This window comes from Phyllobates terribilis, unplaced genomic scaffold (genome assembly GCF_046119375.1).
Source record: "Phyllobates terribilis strain yellow unplaced genomic scaffold, ASM4611937v1 Scaffold_12__6_contigs__length_324123572, whole genome shotgun sequence".
Classification (NCBI taxonomy): domain Eukaryota; kingdom Metazoa; phylum Chordata; class Amphibia; order Anura; family Dendrobatidae; genus Phyllobates; species Phyllobates terribilis.
This window is the reverse complement of record NW_027362772.1, coordinates 64245026-64261052: the sequence shown is the minus strand read 5'-3', so window position 1 is coordinate 64261052 and position 16027 is coordinate 64245026. Positions and strand designations below refer to the sequence as shown.

The window sequence follows — 16027 nt, the reverse complement described above, 5'->3', positions numbered from 1 at the left end:
TCACAATTTTTGTCAAATTTCAGATTTTTTTCACAAATGAACATACCGTAAGTCATATCAAAGAAATTTTGCAACTATCATGAAGTACAATATGTCATGGAAAAAAATCTCAGAATAACTGGGATCCGTTGAAGTGTTCTAGAGTTATTACCTCATAAAGTGAAACTGGTCAGAATTCAAAAAATTTACCTGGTCAGGAAACAGGCTTTGGGGTGAAAGGGTTAAATATATAGATCGGAAAGTTTAATAGTTGTCACGGGACATTCCTGAAAGTTTTTAATTAAGTCCTGGTTTGGGCCTAAATCTGCTTCAAGATGATTCAGCTAGATGAAGGCATGGCATGTACTACAGGAATTTATTATTTTCTCATCCATATTACAGCCACGATTCCCAGCCGAACAGTGAATTTGGGTCCTGAGACCACCTGCAGCATATATGCCTATGATGTTGTTAGTTCAAGTCTTGAGAACCAAAGTCGGGACAGATATTACGCTCAAAAAAACAGATGACAAAATTATAGTCGCTATATGGTCATGCGAATAAACTTCCAGTGAATGCTCTTATGTATTTGCAATTGAATCTTTGGCCAAAATCTGAGGTGGACCCTCAGATTTCTGATGGTGATTTGACGTTTTAACTAATAGGGGTCTACATACAGTTTGGCCAATTCAATTGGTGCAATCCACCTGCAATGTGCAAGCAAGTTGCAGATAACTTGCTTTAAAGTCTGTGAGAGCAAAGTCCAGTGTGACTTTTTTTGCTATGGTCGCATTGGGAAGTGCTCACCCAACTGACACCCCAATGACAATCATTAACTGCGATGTCACAATGCAACGTTGTCAGGCTCAAACTATGGTCAGCGGATGATCAGTAATGTCACGACACAGAGCGCACACCGCACACTTGCCTGTTGGGATTTACCGCACAGTTAATTAGTTAATTAGTATTCTATACGACGTTTGCTTGTTTATGCTTATAATTAATATCATAGAAATAAGTCATACAATTAAAACAGCTTTGAGCCATAAACCCAACTCTGGGCCTTAGTTCCCGGTGCATGTAAGGATCTGCGAGAGATTCTCAGAATCTGTAATGTTTATCCTAAATATTTTATAGTTTTAGCAAAATATTATCCTAAAGAAAGTAATGGTAAAATTCTACATTTATTTATGAGTGTGTTGCTTATACACATAACTTTCAGTGAGCATCTGCCTAATAATCTAAATTGTTGGCTGCCTAATAATCTAAATGGGCACTATGCAATACCCCTTTTTCACTTACAGTGGCCACTGTAGAAGAAATAAGCAGCCGGCAGCACCATTCATAGCCACTACAAGGTATAGAGCTGTAACACTTGCATTGCACCCTTAATCATGTGGTTAGTGGAGGACCTGGACTAGACCCCTATGATCAATTATTGATGACCAGGGCTGTCTCCAGGCTTGTACAGGTCCTTAGACAACATTAACAGTGGGTCCCTTTTTCTTCAGATTTTCCTCCAAAGTTTTTTCTTGGCCGATAGAGCTGCATCGGGTCTTGCGTACTTTTCTTTTTTTGTTTTTTTATGCCTCACGAGCTGTAGTTTTTCTCATTACTATTTTGTGGTCTATATGAATTTCTGATCTCTATATTCCTTTTTTCTTCTTGGAGGGGGTGCGGGGTGAGACAGTGACCAAAAAATATTAATTCTGCCATTTTTATTTGTTTTTTTTTTGTTGTTTTTTTTGCTTTTGTTAAAGTATTTTATTAGGTTGGATAGATTATAATGCAACAATTCCAAATTTGTTGTTTTATTTCCATTTTACGCTTTATGAAAAAGGTATTAAGGGTTAACTTTTATGTGTAAATATATATACTGTGTATATATACATATTTTTTTTTCATTGTTTTCTTACATTTAAGCCTGTGATTACTTGTATAAATAAATGATGGCAACACTGCAGGGTATCATAAAAAAGCAAAACCTCCTTTTTGATTTCCAATCTCTTTAAATGCCCCTCCTTTTTGATTTCCAACCTCTTTAAATGCCGCCGTTATGATTGACTTAGGCATCTAAAGGGAACAGCGTGATGCCAGGACCTGTCTACACTACACAAAGCTTGTTTGTAGTCTGTAACCATGGGGACTCATAGCTTTGCAAAGGACCTGTATACCTAAAGCGACAGAAGCGTTTTAATCAAGGCTGCTGGCAACTTTGCTTCGTTTTTTTAATTGTGGATGAATTGAAGCAATAAAAATAATTGCAAAAGCGGAAATAGCCCTGAGTGGTAAGGATAGTGGACACCTTTGCTTGGTGGCACATGTCCTTCCTAATCAAATATGGCTGATTCTGAGGATAATTCCTTGAATGACTCGAACTTTGAGTCACTGCTGGGGAAAAATGTCAGATTGCTCAGACATGAGAACTACATGACTTAGAAGTAAGATGGGAAATTACCAAGTATTCAAATCTACGGCACATTTTTGTGCCTAATCTTGGATGATTGCAGTCTTTTTGCTGACAATGGTTCATAGACAATCTGTTGTCAGGGGTAAAATTGTTTTCCATTAATTTTTTCTATCATAAAATATATTAAAGCAAGCAGAGATGTGCAGCGGCGGGCAGGCAGGAAGGCACACGTCACCCACCCGCCTATTCTATTCTGCTAAATTGTAAAGTCCAATCTTTTCTCCCTGTAGATACGACTTATGTAATAAAGTGCTCAGCATCACTTATCATACAAAATACCTCGCTGTTCTCTTCCAATCCACAACACTTGAACTGCCCTGACAAATCTTCTCTAAATCGCTTAATACTTTACTGCTTCTTAGTTTCCTCCATATGTACTACACTGGATAAATCTATTACTTTTGTAGGATGACACTCAGTTCTCTGTAGACCATCCATGACTTATAAATCTGCATTTACCACCTTATCCTAAGTTATATCCTGTATTACACTCCAGAGCTGTGCTCACTATTCTTCTGGTGCAGTCACTGTGTACATACATTACATTACTGATCCTGTACTGATCCTGAGTTACATCCTGTATTATACTCCAGAGCTGCACTCACTATTCTGCTGGTGCAGTCACTGTGTACATACATTACATTACTGATCCTGAGTTACATCCTGTATTATACTCCAGAGCTGCACTCACTATTCTGCTGGTGGAGTCACTGTGTACATACATTACATTACTGATCCTGAGTTACATCCTGTACAATACTCCAGAGCTGCACTCACTATTCTTCTGGTGCAGTCACTGTGTACATACATTACATTACTGATCCTGTACTGATCCTGAGTTACATCCTGTATTATACTACAGAGCTGCACTCACTATTCTGCTGGTGCAGTCACTGTGTACATACATTACATTACTGATCCTGAGTTACATCCTGTATTATACTCCAGAGCTGCACTCACTATTCTGCTGGTGCAGTCACTGTGTACATACATTACATTACTGATCCTGAGTTACATCCTGTATTATACTCCAGAGCTGCACTCACTATTCTGCTGGTACAGTCACTGTGTACATACATTACATTACTGATCCTGTACTGATCCTGAGTTACATCCTGTATTATACTCCAGAGCTGCACTCACTATTCTTCTGGTGCAGTCACTGTGTACATACATTACATTACTGATCCTGAGTTACATTCTGTATTATACTCCAGAGCTGCACTCACTATTCTGCTGGTGGAGTCACTGTGTACATACATTACATTACTGATCCTGAGTTACATCCTGTACAATACTCCAGAGCTGCACTCACTATTCTGCTGGTACAGTCACTGTGTACATACATTACATCACTGATCCTGAGTTACATCCTGTATTATACTCCAGAGCTGCACTCACTATTCTTCTGGTGCAGTCACTGTGTACATACATTACATTACTGATCCTGAGTTACATTCTGTATTATACTCCAGAGCTGCACTCACTATTCTGCTGGTGGAGTCACTGTGTACATACATTACATTACTGATCCTGAGTTACATCCTGTACAATACTCCAGAGCTGCACTCACTATTCTTCTGGTGCAGTCACTGTGTACATACATTACATTACTGATCCTGTACTGATCCTGAGTTACATCCTGTATTATACTACAGAGCTGCACTCACTATTCTGCTGGTGCAGTCACTGTGTACATACATTACATTACTGATCCTGAGTTACATCCTGTATTATACTCCAGAGCTGCACTCACTATTCTGCTGGTGCAGTCACTGTGTACATACATTACATTACTGATCCTGAGTTACATCCTGTATTACACTCCAGAGCTGTGCTCACTATTCTGCTGGTGCAGTCACTGTGTACATGCATTACATTACTGATCCTGAGTTACATCCTGTATTATACTCCAGAGCTGCACTCACTATTCTGCTGGTGCAGTTACTGTGTACATGCATTACATTACTGATCCTGAGCTACATCCTGTATTATACTCCAGAGCTGCACTCACTATTCTGCTGGCGCAGTCACTGTGTATATACATTACATTACTGATCCTGAGTTACATCCTGTATTATACTCCAGAGTTGCACTCACTATTCTGCTGGTGCAGTCACTGTGTACATACATTACATTACTGATCCTGTACTGATCCTGAGTTACATCCTGTATTATACTCCAGAGCTGCACTCACTATTCTGCTGGTGCAGTCACTGTGTACATACATTGCATTACTGATCCTGTACTGATCCTGAGTTACATCCTGTATTATACTCCAGAGCTGCACTCACTATTCTGCTGGTGCAGTCACTATGTACATACATTACATTACTGATCCTGAGTTACATCCTGTATTATACTCCAGAGCTCCACTCACTATTCTGCTGGTGCAGTCACTGTGTACATACATTACATTACTGATCCTGAGTTACATCCTGTATTATACTCCAGAGCTGCACTCACTATTCTGCTGGTGCAGTCACTGTGTACATACATTACATTACTGATCCTGTACTGATCCTGAGTTACATCCTGTATTATACTCCAGAGATGCACTCACTATTCTTCTGGTGCAGTCACTGTGTACATACATTACATTACTGATCCTGAGTTACATTCTGTATTATACTCCAGAGCTGCACTCACTATTCTGCTGGTGGAGTCACTGTGTACATACATTACATTACTGATCCTGAGTTACATCCTGTACAATACTCCAGAGCTGCACTCACTATTCTTCTGGTGCAGTCACTGTGTACATACATTACATTACTGATCCTGTACTGATCCTGAGTTACATCCTGTATTATACTCCAGAGCTGCACTCACTATTCTGCTGGTGCAGTCACTGTGTACATACATTACATTACTGATCCTGAGTTACATCCTGTATTATACTCCAGAGCTGCACTCACTATTCTGCTGGTGCAGTCACTGTGTACTTACATTACATTACTGATCCTGAGTTACATCCTGTATTACACTCCAGAGCTGTGCTCACTATTCTGCTGGTGCAGTCACTGTGTACATGCATTACATTAGTGATCCTGAGTTACATCCTGTATTATACTCCAGAGCTGCACTCACTATTCTGCTGGTGCAGTTACTGTGTACATGCATTACATTACTGATCCTGAGCTACATCCTGTATTATACTCCAGAGCTGCACTCACTATTCTGCTGGTGCAGTCACTGTGTACATACATTACATTACTGATCCTGTACTGATCCTGAGTTACATCCTGTATTATACTCCAGAGCTGCACTCACTATTCTGCTGGTGCAGTCACTGTGTACATACATTACATTACTGATCCTGAGTTACATCCTGTATTATACTCCAGAGCTGCACTCACTATTCTGCTGGTACAGTCACTGTGTACATACATTACATTACTGATCCTGTACTGATCCTGAGTTACATCCTGTATTATACTCCAGAGCTGCACTCACTATTCTTCTGGTGCAGTCACTGTGTACATACATTACATTACTGATCCTGAGTTACATTCTGTATTATACTCCAGAGCTGCACTCACTATTCTGCTGGTGGAGTCACTGTGTACATACATTACATTACTGATCCTGAGTTACATCCTGTACAATACTCCAGAGCTGCACTCACTATTCTTCTGGTGCAGTCACTGTGTACATACATTACATTACTGATCCTGTACTGATCCTGAGTTACATCCTGTATTATACTACAGAGCTGCACTCACTATTCTGCTGGTGCAGTCACTGTGTACATACATTACATTACTGATCCTGAGTTACATCCTGTATTATACTCCAGAGCTGCACTCACTATTCTGCTGGTGCAGTCACTGTGTACATACATTACATTACTGATCCTGAGTTACATCCTGTATTACACTCCAGAGCTGTGCTCACTATTCTGCTGGTGCAGTCACTGTGTACATGCATTACATTACTGATCCTGAGTTACATCCTGTATTATACTCCAGAGCTGCACTCACTATTCTGCTGGTGCAGTTACTGTGTACATGCATTACATTACTGATCCTGAGCTACATCCTGTATTATACTCCAGAGCTGCACTCACTATTCTGCTGGCGCAGTCACTGTGTATATACATTACATTACTGATCCTGAGTTACATCCTGTATTATACTCCAGAGTTGCACTCACTATTCTGCTGGTGCAGTCACTGTGTACATACATTACATTACTGATCCTGTACTGATCCTGAGTTACATCCTGTATTATACTCCAGAGCTGCACTCACTATTCTGCTGGTGCAGTCACTGTGTACATACATTGCATTACTGATCCTGTACTGATCCTGAGTTACATCCTGTATTATACTCCAGAGCTGCACTCACTATTCTGCTGGTGCAGTCACTATGTACATACATTACATTACTGATCCTGAGTTACATCCTGTATTATACTCCAGAGCTGCACTCACTATTCTGCTGGTGCAGTCACTGTGTACATACATTACATTACTGATCCTGAGTTACATCCTGTATTATACTCCAGAGCTGCACTCACTATTCTGCTGGTGCAGTCACTGTGTACATACATTACATTACTGATCCTGTACTGATCCTGAGTTACATCCTGTATTATACTCCAGAGATGCACTCACTATTCTTCTGGTGCAGTCACTGTGTACATACATTACATTACTGATCCTGAGTTACATTCTGTATTATACTCCAGAGCTGCACTCACTATTCTGCTGGTGGAGTCACTGTGTACATACATTACATTACTGATCCTGAGTTACATCCTGTACAATACTCCAGAGCTGCACTCACTATTCTTCTGGTGCAGTCACTGTGTACATACATTACATTACTGATCCTGTACTGATCCTGAGTTACATCCTGTATTATACTCCAGAGCTGCACTCACTATTCTGCTGGTGCAGTCACTGTGTACATACATTACATTACTGATCCTGAGTTACATCCTGTATTATACTCCAGAGCTGCACTCACTATTCTGCTGGTGCAGTCACTGTGTACTTACATTACATTACTGATCCTGAGTTACATCCTGTATTACACTCCAGAGCTGTGCTCACTATTCTGCTGGTGCAGTCACTGTGTACATGCATTACATTAGTGATCCTGAGTTACATCTTGTATTATACTCCAGAGCTGCACTCACTATTCTGCTGGTGCAGTTACTGTGTACATGCATTACATTACTGATCCTGAGCTACATCCTGTATTATACTCCAGAGCTGCACTCACTATTCTGCTGGTGCAGTCACTGTGTACATACATTACATTACTGATCCTGTACTGATCCTGAGTTACATCCTGTATTATACTCCAGAGCTGCACTCACTATTCTGCTGGTGCAGTCACTGTGTACATACATTACATTACTGATCCTGAGTTACATCCTGTATTATACCCCAGAGCTGCACTCACTATTCTGCTGGTGCAGTCACTGTGTACATACATTACATTACTGATCCTGTACTGATCCTGAGTTACATCCTGTATTATACTCCAGAGCTGCACTCACTATTCTGCTGGTGCAGTCACTGTGTACATGCATTAGATTACTGATCCTGAGTTACATCCTGTATTATACTCCAGAGCTGCACTCGCTATTCTGCTGGTGCAGTCACTATGTACATACATTATATTACTGATCCTGAGTTACATCCTGTATTATACTCCAGAGCTCCACTCACTATTCTGCTGGTGCAGTCACTGTGTACATACATTACATTACTGATCCTGTACTGATCCTGAGTTACATCCTGAATTATACTCCAGAGCTGCACTCACTATTCTGCTGGTGCAGTCACTGTGTACATACATTACATTACTGATCCTGTACTGATCCTGAGTTACATCCTGTATTATACTCCAGAGCTGCACTCACTATTCTGCTGGTGCAGTCACTGTATACATACATTACATTTCTGATCCTGTACTGATCCTGAGTTACATCCTGTATTATACTCCAGAGCTGCACTTACTATTCTGCTTGTGCAATCACTGTGTACAAGTCATGTAATGTATGTGTACAGTGACTGCACCAGCAGAATAGTGAGTGCAGCTCTGGAGTATAATACAAGATGTAACTCAGGATAAGTAATGTAATGTATGTACACAGTGACTGCACCAGCAGAATAGTGAGTGCAGCTCTGGAGTATAATACAGGATGTAACTCAGGATCAGTGATGTAATGTATGTACACAGTGACTGCACCAGCAGAATAGTGAGTGCAGCTCAGGAGTATAATACAGGATGTAACTCAGGATCAGTAATGTAATGTATGTACACAGTGACTGCACCAGCAGAATAGTGAGTGCAGCTCTGGAGTATAATGCAGGATGTAACTCAGGATCAGTACAGGATCAGTAATGTAATGTATATACACAGTGACTGTCCCAGCAGAATAGTGAGTGCAGCTCTGGAGTATAATGCAGGATGTAACTCAGGATCAGTACAGGATCAGTAATGTAATGTATATACACAGTGACTGCACCAGCAGAATAGTGAGTGCAGCTCTGGAGTATAATACAGGATGTAACTCAGGATCAGTAATGTATGTACACAGTGACTGCACCAGCAGAATAGTGAGTGCAGCTCTGGAGTATAATACAGGATGTAACTCAGGATCAGTAATGTAATGTATGTACACAGTGACTGCACCAGCAGAATAGTGAGTGCAGCTCTGGAGTATAATACAGGATGTAACTCAGGATCAGTAATGTATGTACACAGTGACTGCACCAGCAGAATAGTGAGTGCAGCTCTGGAGTATAATACAGGATGTAACTCAGGATCAGTAATGTAATGTATGTACACAGTGACTGCACCAGCAGAATAGTGAGTGCAGCTCTGGAGTATAATACAGGATGTAACTCAGGATCAGTAATGTAATGTATGTATACAGTGACTGCACCAGCCGAATAGTGAGTGCAGCTCTGGAGTATAATACAGGATGTAACTCAGGATCAGTACAGGATCAGTAATGTAATGTATGTAAACAGTGACTGCACCAACAGAATAGTGAGTGCAGCTCTGGGGTATAAAACAGGATGTAACTCAGGATCAGTAATGTAATGTATGTACACAGTGACTGCACCAGCAGAATAGTGAGTGCAGCTCTGGAGTATAATACAGGATGTAACTCAGGATCAGTAATGTAATGTATGTACACAGTGACTGCACCAGCTGAATAGTGAGTGCAGCTCTGGAGTATAATACAGGATGTAACTCAGGATCAGTACAGGATCAGTAATGTAATGTATGTAAACAGTGACTGCACCAACAGAATAGTGAGTGCAGCTCTGGGGTATAATACAGGATGTAACTCAGGATCAGTAATGTAATGTATGTACACAGTGACTGCACCAGCAGAATAGTGAGTGCAGCTCTGGGGTATAATACAGGATGTAACTCAGGATCAGTAATGTAATGTATGTACACAGTGACTGCACCAGAAGAATAGCGAGTTCAGCTCTGGAGTATAATACAGGATGTAACTCAGGATCAGTACAGGATCAGTAATGTAATGTATATACACAGTGACTGCACCGGCAGAATAGTGAGTGCAGCTCTGAGGTATATTACATAATTTATGTTAAACTTTACATAAAGATGAGTAACTTTCATTGATCTATGTCTGCTGTAGTTTCGCTTTCCTTTGATGGATTTTTTATCATGTATCTATCGAATGAGTGTCTTATTGGAACGGGGAAATAAAATGCATGACATGATCTTATAATGCATGCTACCTGTATATTTTGGGGGTAACAATTGCCATAGGAAAAGCCTAAAGTCTTGTAACAATGAAGCTTCATATTAAAATCCTAAAAGGATCCCTTGCATTAGCAGCACACGCTGGAGCATGACATGATACCGGCGAGCAGACATTTTGCTCATCCAGAGACCTCAGCTGAGGTCAGGAGAAGATCGAGTGGGTACAGATGTCAGCGCCGGGATTTAATCAAACCAGGAAGAAATCTTATCTTTCGTCAATATATACGACATGAAGCATCAAAGATCCGTCTCCATCCAGAATTCCACCTGGTCGGCAGCAGCGAGTGTTCATGTGGTCTCCGGTGTGCAGGTCCGGAAACACTTCCCTCCATAGGAGATTGTATCAGATTGGTAGGACTGCACATTACGTGCAGAGTTCTCTTTCTATACATCCAAAGCGCCAGACAAAAGTGCAAAGAACGGCGTTATTAGATGTGTAAATGTGCACAAAACCAGATGGCGGCATACAAGTATGACGTAAAGGCTATCGAGAAATGTGCACATTGTTATACATGTGGGAAGAAATATGTAACAATGTATCAACTGCAACAAGAAATACACTTATATACATGTAGAGCCAGACGAGCATATATTCACATCCAAACTGTGCACATGTATGGATAGAAATAAATATATACCAAGACCCTCATCCAGTGGCACTGGTACCCAAAAAATTCCACCAATTTGACACCATGACGGCTCATCAAGTGGCACTGTAACCCTTACATCTGTTGAGTACATGTCAACTTTTTATTAGGTTCCTATCACCCTGGTATCATAAAGCCTCAAGTGGAATTGTAACTCCTTAAAATGCCACCAGTTTGGTAGCCTGATGGCCCATCAAGTGGCTGAGTAACCCTTAAAATGTCACCAAACTTGGCACCACGATGGCTCACCAAGAGGCAATGTAACCCTATAAGATGCCACAAACTTTGCACCTTGACGGCTCATCAAGTGTGTGTGTAACCCTTGATGAACGTCATGGTACCACGTTGGTGACATTAAGGGTTACACACCCACTTGATGAGCCGTCGAGGTGCAAAGTTTGTGGCATCTTATAGGGTTACATTGCCTCTTGGTGATCCATCATGGTGCCAAATTTGGTGACATTTTAAGGGTTACTCAGCCACTTGATGAATGTCATGGTGCCACATAGGTGACATTAAGTGGCCATGCAACCATTAAAATGCACCAAACGTGGCACCATGATGGCTCATCAAGTGGCAAAATAACCATTAAAATGTCACCAACTTGCTACCATGACAGTTCATCAATTAGCTGTGTAACCATTAAAATGTCACCAAACCTGGTACCCTGATGGCTCACCAAGAGGCAACATAACCCAATAAAATCCCACAAACTTTGAACCATGACAGCTCATCAAGTGGCTGTGTAACCCTTAAAATGCCACCAGCCTGGCACCATGACGGTTCATGAAGTGACAATTTTAGCCTGAAAATGCCACCAAATTTGGCCTCATGAAATGTAACTCATAAAATGCCAATAATCTTTGACCATAACAGGTCATCAAGTAGTAGTGACACCACGAAGATGCCAACAACCTGGCACCATGACTGCTCATCAAGTGGCAGCGTAACCCTTAAAATTCCACCAACTTGGCACCATAATGGTTCATCAAGTGGCATTGACACCCCTAGGATGCCACCAACCTGGCGCCATGACTGCTCATCAAGTGGCAGAGACACCCATAAGATGCTTTTGTGTCCTCTCCACAGACCAGGCCTAACTAAAGATTGTTGGGGAGCTGCTTGGAAAATTGCACCCCCATTTCCCACCGCTACTGTCTTCATTCATTGTCAAGGCCCACAATGGTGTTGAATAAATAATGGGGGGGGGGATTATCCTAATGAATATAATATTTGCAGTTGTACCCCCTCCTTCTTCTACCCTTTGTCTCCAGACCCAAACCTGTGATGCTAAACTGCACCGCCATTTTTAAAGGGCCCCTTAATCAATTTTTATATCACATTTTTTTGCCGACCCAATTGTGAATGTTCACTCCTCCTTTCCCTATTTTCAGGGCCTCCCCCCCTCAAAGAAGGAGTAGAAGGATGTACTCACAGAGAGATGAGGATGCAGCCAGAGCAGTGCAGGATGGGGAGCCCTCTCCTCTCTGTTCCTTGGTTCCTCAGTAGATCACACCGGTGGGATGCAGGGAAGCTGTAGGGGAATTACGATGTGGACGGGGGAAGGGGTGGATCACACTCCTTTCCGAGAGCCCCCCAAGACAAACCACAAGGAATCCATTCCCTCGTCTACACAATTCACTTCTCCCTCCTCAATTCCTTCTTCGTCTCCCGGAGACAGCGCGCAGAGGGGTGGGGGGGATATTCAGCCTCATCTGCCTGCAAAAAAGGGGCAATCGTGTCCTTTTTTTGGGGGGTGGGGAGCGGGTAGTTCACACTCTCTTTTTATCCCCCCAGCAAGCTGAAGCAAGACACGGGTAATGTCATTAAGGCACAGAGTCCCACAGGAGAGGGGGCTTCCGCTGACGTGATGGTACCAGAAAGAGGGACTAAACAAACCTCGAAGCCCCCCTAGACTTAGCCGGCGATCACGACAATCCCCCTGCGATGGCACAGATTTGGCGGAACAGGGTTAGAAGTCTAAAAGGGGGGCACTTATAACAGGCCATGCTGATACCCACCCGGTTACGAAGTCCTGACAGATGGGAAATTGGCGTCCATAGAGCCGGGAGTCCATAGGGGCCGTGAAATACAGATGTGTAGACTTCCTAGAGATGGGGAGGGAGGAGGATGAGAGGTAGATCAAGGTTCTCACCGCAGGAAGACTGGATGTAGCATAGAAACGTGAAAATCCTGAGAAATGGGGTGTGTGTTGACCAAAGTCAACGGGTTGATAAGGTCTTCTCCATCTGGAGAGCAGAAGACGGGCAGCGCCAGGAGGGTGGGATGCAGACTGTAGGCCTTCTCCAAAATCCCTAGTACAGCCGTGTGTGCAGAACGGAGCGGAATTTGCATGTAAAGTGGCTGTCGGTGCAGAGAAATGGACAGTAGGGCTGGAGCGAGGTGTGCAGGCGGAGGAAGCTACGAATGCAGAGCGGCGGTGCCATCGTGGAGAGGATGCAGCAGAGCGGATATTGTATATTTATACATGGTGGTGCGCAGGAGGATGCGGAGCAGGTGCAGTGAGTGCAGGGAGAATTCCAGATTTGCCGTCTCTATTCCCATTTCCTACTCGCTTCCTTTCCTATCACCCTCCCTTTGCAGGAGTCTCGCACTTCTCCCTATATCAGTTCACCACGCCTCCATCCATCCATCCATCCTCGCTCTCTTTCATCCCTTTTTTTTTCACTTAGTTTCCTTGCTTTATCCCTGCGTCCTCTCGCACGGGTGCTGAGGTTGTGTCCACACCAGAAGACGTCGTCCGCCTCCCTCCCTCCCCCCCCTCTCTATCCTCATTCATTCAAGGGTTGCTAGAGGGGAAGCGATGCAGCAGAGTCATGAAGGATACTCATCACATCGCATTGTGTCAGGGTTCATATGTGTCACATTCACTTCTACACACAATGTGATCAAATTATTCTTACACCCACCCAGACCCCCGCAGACCCCCACCCATGTCCATTATAAATGCAGATCTCCTTTTACTATAGACCCTTCTATTTCACGCACATAGACCCCCATTGTTCTGCTGCTGCAGTCGGTCAGATAAATCCATGCACTGATTTATTCATACAGCCCTCCATGCACGGAGCGGGAATGTCAGTAAATTTACTGACTGGCATTAAAATTACAAAAAAAAAAAAAAAGGATGCGGATTTGGAGAAAAAAAAGATAGATTGGTGTGATCAGCATGTGGGCTGGGGGGGTGAATGTACCCTGCCTCATCTGCAGATGAAAGCCGCCGCTCTGTAGATGTGTACATTGGATGCGTTTGATTTCTGCAGACTTATTTAATGGGAAGAATTTTTATCTTTTTTCCATTCGGAATCTTTGGAAATAAGGATCGTGTTACTTTAATTACTGTGGTGAAACTCTACGCAGGTTTGCACGGAAATGGCGTTTGCCTTTTAGATTTGGTTCAATACCGACACGTGAACTTGACCGTAGATCAAAATCCTATTCTCATTAGTTTTCACAAGTATATGAACCAGGAAGATCAGGATGAAAAATGATGTAAATCTGACATTCGCTCTGCTCTCTGTCCCCTACTGCTCCCACTTTGCAAATATCAGACTTCACGGTAGTACTGGCATTCTGTATATGAACCAGGAGGATCAGGATGTAAAATGATGTAAATCTGACATTCGCCCTTCTCTCTTTCCTATACTGTCCTGACTTTGCAAGTGCATGAACCAGGAAGATCAGGATGAAAAATTATGTAAATCTGACATTCGCTCTGCTCTTTGTCCCCTACTGCCCTGATTGTGCAAGCATCAGACTTCACGGTAGTACTGGCATTCTCTATGTGAACCAGGAGGATCAGGATGAAAAATTATGTAAATCTGACATTTGCCCTGTTCTCTGTCCCCTACCACCATGACTGTGCAAGTACATGAACCAGGAGATCAGGATGAAAAATTATGTAAATCTGACATTCGCACTGCTTTCTGTCCCCTACTGCCCTGACTGCAAATATCAGACTTCACGGTAGTACTGGCATTCTGTATATGAACCAGGAGGATCAGGATGAAAAATGATGTAAATCTGACATTCGCCCTTCTCTCTTTCCCGTACTGTCCTGACTTTGCAAGTGCATGAACCAGGAAGATCAGGATGAAAAATGATGTAAATCTGACATTTGCTCTGCTCTCTGTCCCCTACTGCCCTGATTGTTGCAAGTATCAGACTTCACGGTAGTACTGGCATTCTGTATATGAACCAGGAGGATCAGAATGAAAAATGATGTAAATCTGACGTTTGCCCAGCTCCCTTTCTTCTACCGCCCTGAAATTGCAAGTATCCGAATTCTTGGAAGTTCTGTACATGAACCAGAAGGATTAGGATGAAGCATGAAATAATTTTGCCCTGAGCTTTCCCCCTTGCTCAATCACTATCCTCTCGGCCTTTGTGTAAGTGCACGTTCTGACCTTGTACACACTCGATGCTTTCTTTTATTCCTGCTATTAACTCTTTAAACCCTAAGGAGAAATCTGGCTGACCACCAGGCTACAGTTGCTGGAACAAAAGGCGATCTCGTTGGTGCAACAGTGGCCGCCCTAAGGCTTGGGGTGCTCGAACGCTCCTGGAGTTCCTTCCCCTCACCTTCCATTTGCTCCTAAATGCACATCTATCCCCATCTTTAATTCTTCACGATATCTGGATATGTGGTCTCACCATTCGATTAGAGTCGGAACACACAATGCAGATGGCGGACTCTGCAATAGCCGAAGAGTTAATAACGGATCTCTCATCCTCAAAAATTTCAACTTTCCAAAAATCCCAAGAGCCCGGATTCAGACGGTTTTTGGCGACTCCCCATGGACATTCTTTGTGAGTTTGGACCCTGGTGGGGACGCGCAGCCAGTTCCATGTTTTGTTCCTACCATCACTGATATAACAGCTGAACAGTCAAGCACAGAGAGGAACTTGTCAAAGGATGTCCACAAGAATTTTGGTGGGAAAAATAGTCAAATACTTTGTCCACATCTCAGTTTTAAAAATAATAATAATAATAAAAATGGTGAGGCTTGGTAACAGCGCATGTGCTTGTAGCTACTAGCTACCCCAAATTTTGTTTCTTGTTCACGGACAGCCCAAGTTGCGCCAAATTTATGCATTACTTCTTTTTTTTATGGGGTCTAACAACTTTGGCCTAAATATCCCAT

General features: G+C 42.5%; 1 protein-coding gene across 1 annotated transcript in view; it reads right to left on the bottom strand.

The window, feature by feature from the left end:
• Positions 1–13663, bottom strand: part of GRIK5 (glutamate ionotropic receptor kainate type subunit 5) — a 378627-nt gene extending 364964 nt beyond the window's left edge. The window contains exon 1 of the mRNA XM_073655889.1: positions 12298–13663. The gene's annotated coding sequence lies outside the window, so the exon portion shown is untranslated. The remainder of the gene's footprint in view (positions 1–12297) is intronic.
• Positions 13664–16027: the final 2364 nt, after the last annotated feature.